Source organism: Lytechinus variegatus, chromosome 9, assembly GCF_018143015.1.
Source record: "Lytechinus variegatus isolate NC3 chromosome 9, Lvar_3.0, whole genome shotgun sequence".
Lineage (NCBI taxonomy): Eukaryota > Metazoa > Echinodermata > Echinoidea > Temnopleuroida > Toxopneustidae > Lytechinus > Lytechinus variegatus.
The window spans coordinates 31,020,587-31,027,131 of NC_054748.1; the positions used below are offsets into that span (position 1 = coordinate 31,020,587).

At 39.4% G+C, this 6,545-nt stretch overlaps 1 long non-coding RNA gene across 1 annotated transcript; it reads right to left on the bottom strand.

Annotated features, from left to right (window-relative positions):
- Positions 1–528: 528 nt before the first annotated feature.
- On the bottom strand, positions 529–5,366 carry LOC121421463. The gene is made up of 3 exons (XR_005970979.1): positions 5,196–5,366; positions 2,476–2,635; positions 529–586 (listed from the first exon to the last, which is right to left on the bottom strand). It is a non-coding gene; the product is annotated as an uncharacterized LOC121421463 (long non-coding RNA).
- Positions 5,367–6,545: the final 1,179 nt, after the last annotated feature.

The following is a 6,545-nucleotide window of genomic DNA, read 5'->3' on the forward strand; positions in this document are numbered from 1 at the left end:
CCTAGTTTGTGCAAACCCTTCGCTCGAGTAAGGGGTCTGAATTGCAGCCTACTCATGCCTCGTGTACTGAAGGCCTTCTCGCTCAGGATTCAAACAGCAAGTTTGGTATGTGCTAGTCTTTGCCAGGAGACACACTTGCTGATCAAAGTTTCAATCAGGGTCTGTGCCTGCAGACTAAAGTCCCTCCCCCTTGGATGCCAACTTCTTCTCTTCTCTCTCATTCTCACTATCTAACTTACCGACATCCTCCGCCTTCTCTTTCGTACAGCTCCCCTCTACACCTCCCTGGTAACATCTTGTAGTTGTTTCATTTCAGAAAACTTGTACACATCCAAAGAGTGTCTACCTACATGTACCACTTGGCTATTTACCAAATATTCATGTGGGAATCGGGGAAGGGGGGAGGGGTTCACAAGGGCAGATGTCCTGTTACTCTGTACAACACTCAAACACACACCCCCCCCCCAACACCCGCAGAGCACTGTACAATTTTCGTCACACAAGCTTCCGCACTTACCTTTGAATTTCGATCGGATGTTCGCAAGCTCTTTGTTAATCCTCTTGATTTCAGCTTCCTTGCTTTTACCTTTATAGAAAAGATGGGGGAAAAGGAAATATCGTTTACTACATGTACATGGATTCATTTTGTATCATTTTTATAAAAGTCAAGATATGCAATCAAATTAAAAGTTGATTTGGTGATACTACAACTCTTTATAATACATTGCAGTACATATCTTGCAGGCTCCTTTGTTATTTCAAGCTGTATGTTTCTTTTTATTTTGGGAAAAACTATAGATATTTCAATCCATTATAGTCTGAATTTTCCTTTAATTTTCTGATAAAAATTAACCAACTGTAATACATTAAAAGCAGCAACCATGGAATGTCTCAAAAGATCATAATTTTCGTTTTCCCTTTTTTCATACATTGTAATTTTCCCCCATTGAATCATGTATTCTAAGAATATGTCCATTTAAAGACAACTTTTGATTGTCTACCTTGGGTGATTACACAGAGGTTTGAATAGTGTTGAAATTAGATGGTAAGGTTTGCGTTAACTACCGACCATTTGAGCTCAAATCTTCACCCCTGACAAAGAGCAAAGCATATGTGCTCTAAACTTCAAGAATTCATTTACATGCCAGAACTAAGATCAGAAAGATATCGAACAGGCCTTTTCAGGGCCCCGTCTCACAAAGATTTAGAATTGATCCAATTAATCGTAACTCTATGGAAATACATCAGTGTCATAATTTTTTTCTACATGAAATTTGCAAAATGTCCTCTGTAACCAAAGGAGATCACTCCAAATTGTCAAGATTATGGATATACATTCATTTCTAGAATTTTGTTTAATAAACATGCATTTTATATGCTGACTTTGCTGGCTTTCCATAGTGCAAATGATTGGATCAATCGCAATTCTTTGTAAGACGGGCCCCGGGTTACAGTGATCCAATTAATCATAACTCTATGGAAATCCATCAGTGTAATAAATTTTTCCACAGCAAATTTGCAAAATGTAATTTGTAAACAAAAAAGCTCAGTGCACTTTTTAAAAGAAAACAATGCATGAATATACATGTACATCAAAGATAGAAAATATTGTGAACAAACATGCATAATACATGTTGACATTGCTGGCCGATTGATCGGATCAATCACAACTTTTTGTAAGACAGGGCCCACGACTAGCTTTAACACATATAGTGTTTATACCACAAACCTTACCATCCAAATCAAAAGCAGTGCTGAAAGTGCAGAACTCCCAATCTTCTTTTCATATCTGAATGAGTAGTTCAGTTCAAACCATAAATTTACCATTGCATTGGCTCTGACTTAGCAAAGCATTCTGGGAATAATTGCTTCATGCAATACTCCACCAGCAGACAAGCTCCAACAGTTAAAGGTTATTACAGTCTGCAAACCAGTCCGGGGGATATTTTTCACAACTTACTGCCTAAAGCTGCAACATTAAATAAGCTTTTAACATTGCAAAGAATGGGTATTTCCAGGTGGGTGTTTCATAAAGCTGTTCGTAAGATAAGAACGACTTTAAGAACGACTGGTGATCCTTTCTTTTGGTAAATGGTATACACCATAGGCGATGGTTTAGCGCATAAGAAAGGATCACCAGTCGTTCTTAAAGTCACTCTTAACTTACGAACAGCTTTATGAAACGGTCCCCAGGGATCCTCTTCTTTTTAATAGTTGTTTCAAGGGCTCTTGTGAGCCTTTTGGGGGATAAATCGCCCCCCAGCCCTCATGTATTTTTCCCCTGCTACGCACCATCAAGGGACAGAACTCCCCATCCCTACAAAATGCATCAGAAAACAACCAATAATCCAGCTTATTTCAAACAACTACATGTAGCGTCTTCATCAACCAACAAAGACGCAATAAAAAGTGTGCATCCTTGTTAATTTCCCAAAGGGACACTGGTAATTTAATACACGAAAGAAAGAAACTTACAATTCCTGATATCCGAGATGAAAACGGCAAGGCCGCGCATCCCCTCCCCTTTCACTGCAGGCATGGCTGTCTTCTAGACCCTTCTTTCTTTATGTTCAAATAGAAGTTGTTTTTAATACTTGGCCTTGATCAATGGATGCTTCTCTTCTGATGAACAACCCTACAAAGCAAGAAAAATGTGGACAGAATGGTAAGAGTTAGAGATGAATACCGGTTGGGTGTTTCATAAAGCTGTTCGTAAGATAAGAACGACTTTAAGAACGACTGGTGATCCTTTCTTTAGTTAAATGATATACGCCACATGCGATGCTTTAGCGCGTAAATAAGGATCACCAGTTGTTCTTAAAGTCGCTCTTAACTTACGAACAGCTTTATGAAACGGCCCCCAGTTGTGGTAACAATCTCAAAATGAGTTCAAACAGATTCTAATAAAATGACCACCCTAGTGTTTGTATGTAGACGTAAAATGTGTAATTGCTGAGAAATGATTAAAACAAGAACAGAATTACAATGTACATAATGTCAAATATTTTACAAAAAAACATCAATACACTGTCCCACATATGCCTTTTTGTGTTAGTGATCATCGGAATTATCGGTTTTCAGCTAATAGAAATTAAATGATTTCACAAAGATAAGTTTATTTCAATGTACCAGCACTAGATGTACGCAGCATTTAACTTTGAATATCAACCATCAGTGGTCAATCCATTTGATTTTGATTTTTTTTATTTTCTACTTTTTATGGCAGGGTTGCACCACAAATACCTTTATGAATGCTACATGTACAAACTGATCTGGGACTGAACTTTATTTTTGATCATCCAAAAGATGTACATGTACAGTAGGCAACCACTTCTCGAACCTTAACCCGTGTTTCAAATTCTTTGCTCCCAATTTTACTTTGATTACAAGTGCTTGTAAATGTACCATAACGCCAAGGAATCAGGAAAAATCCTTACAGGAATTTTGTTGAAAATAAATTCTGTGATCTCAATGCCCTTTCGTCCAGCATCTACTTTTTATGACTTCGTACAGTCTTGTAAAAGATGATAGATCAAGGTCAATACATGTATGCCCACAGCTAAAATTCCAAATATCACGATCGGGAACAGCTGTATTTCGGCTTTCATCCCGGCATCATTATTTGAATTCACAGTCAGATATCGCTTTGCTAGGATTCGCCATTATTGTGCTATTGACTGTAAAAATGGGTGAGCTGCGGCAGGCCGATCTAATTTAGGCTTACTTCAGTCCATCCATATAAAAATTACGGCAAAGCCGAGCATAGACCAAAAGCTTCGGTCTCTGTTTTGTTGGTTGTTCAGCTGAACTCCATTGGCTTCACTCACCAAATACAGAGACCGAAGTTCTAGCGCGATCTGTACAGGGGACTCAATGGCCATATGTTTATGTACTTAAGATCGGATAAAACGGGGAAGTGAATTTGCACGACAGCCGAGGTAAGTCACTGTTTTTGTTCCTTTCAACTTCATTTTTCTCTGTTTTTTGACAATTAATGCCAAGAGGGAATATAAATTTGCATTTTGGTCGCGTTAATTTTCAAAATTTTTATTCATTAAAGACAAAAATTGAAGAGCCCCGACGGGGGGATTTTGCATTGCAAGTCCCCTAATGGTGGCTGCACGATAGCGAGCCGTCTGTGTACGAGAAATTTTTTTTTAAAATGTTAAAAAACTCGAAACAGACGGCTGCCAGCCGAGCATTGCCAAGCAAAGCGATGTTTAAATAAATGACAATTCAAACGATGGTGTTGATATCGAAGTCAAAATACAGCCGTTCCTAATTGCTATTTTTATTATCGGAAAAGCGGTGGGCACATTTACCTTGAAATGTGATTGAGAGACTTGCAATAACATTTATGAACAATTGCTGGTGGGGATATTCTCTCCAAGTCGGCCGATGTAAAACTGCATTAGCACCATGCCATGTCATGGATTCATCTAGACTGGAATAACCGTAGTTTCTGGGGATTTATTTAACAATTTCTGACATTTTACTATAATCCCCATTCACCGATGGTAGTGTGTACATATAATCATGGTACTGGTACTAAATGCATAATTTCTGTTTTCACATTTTTTTTTAGTAAGTTATCGAGTCTTGAGACCCCAATCTACTCAAGTCCCGTGACTCTGACCTGGGCTATGGCTCGCTTCGCAAGCCTGAGCTCTCTGGGTATAACGTTTAACTAAGCCAAACAAAGATTGAGAATTGTCACTAAATAATGAATCATGACTGAATCTCAGATAAAATCAATAAAATTGATTGGCACTGGCACTGACTCGGTCTCAGCATGGTCTGAGGCTCAGTAACTGAGAAATAATGCCTGCTGGATAGTAATCTAGAATCAATCTATCTGTCTAAGCACATAAGTTTACTCTCCAAACGGCTTCAGTCACGCTACTCTCTCTCCCTCTCTGTAGTGCTCCGAAGCCTTGACCGGGCAGTGCAGTGGCGATGGCGGCGGACACTCGGCCCGGCCCCGCCAGGCCTGTGGCTGTGTGGCACTGACTCTGCGCTGCGACGAACAGAGAGAACGGCGCAACCCCTGTGCATGCATGCAGGTGTCATTCATTTCAATGAGATTTCGTACAGGTAACGTGTACGGAAGTCCGATACAGGGCTCAAATCTCTCGGTTTTTAAACTACTTCTAAAAAACACCATCGCTACAAAGCTCCGGAAAATGAATACTCACAATGTTAAGAATGCTACGATCACCGTGACCTCCAAATTAATCAATAGACAATGCTTTAATCCCGAACAATTCCAGGCTCATCAGGTACACAAATATCGCGAGATGGCCGCCATTACCCGAAGGGCGGAGCGAAGGATGACCTTATCCTATTTTGTTACACAGTGAATATTTCATGTATTCTTCTGCAACGTCGGGAGCAGCGAAACTATTAACCACTGCCGAAAATCGAGATTGTAGGCATTTTGTGTAAACCCTGTTGTCGAGAAAGATTTTTTTTTCAAAAAAGGGGGATTTTTTTAAAGCATAAGCAGGAGGGAGACAGAAACATTAACAGATAAAATCTCATCTGGATGTGAGTCAAAAATAAGTTAATTACATATTTCTCTGATTTTTTAAATATCCTTGACATGATTTTATCCCGTTTTTTTAAGCATTTCCAAATTCCAAAAACCCATGCAAAGACGGGGCACTTAATTGGGTTTTTTTAATGGCATAAAGTATTCCACTTGATTGCAAAAAAAGACAAAGCTGCTTACCGAGTTGAAGATTATTTCTAAGAAACGACTTATTTCGAAGCCGGAATAGCCTACGTACATTAAGCAGTTATGCAACCAAAGCCCTAGTGATATAGCACAGCTCTCAAATAGAGGGCAAATGGAGGGGTAAAGAAATATTAGGCAGGCTGGGGTGGACAAGACAATTTTTTCTGTACCCCGAAAGTGAGCACGAAGCACAAAGTGTAACTGCGTGCGTTGTTTTACATATCTCCCGAAATCATACTTAGGCGGACGGGGCCTGAGGGGCCCGCAACCCCCCCCCCCCCCCCCATCCCACACACACACACACACCTATTGGTGGAGCGCAAAAAAAAGGAAGAAAAAGAGGGAAAAGAAAAAGAAGGGGAAAAAAGGAAGAGGAAATATAAGAGGAGGAAGACGAGTGAAAAAAATAAGATGAGGGGAAGATTTGTAAAAATCGCTCGCGCTTCGCGCTCGCATTGCCTGTTAGGTGATTTACATATCTTGCTCAATATGGAACTTACATATCAAATTTTGAAGTCAATATGCAAAACATATTTCAGCTCGGAAATTGAACTTTCATTATTTTGTTTGATTTACAATTTTGTTTAAGTACTCTGTAAAAACATCAGTTTTATTTTCTGAATATTAACATTTTCTGCTCCCTGTGCGTGCTGTCGCAAAATTTGATTTGTCGGATAGGCCTACCTATCATGTTCGTGTATTCCATGAAGTTCTCAAAATATCCCTATTCTGGTCTGGTTCAGGTCTTATTTTCAAAAAGTATCAGCTAGCACTCCACGCTTACATTTTGATTGGTGAGTCATATCTC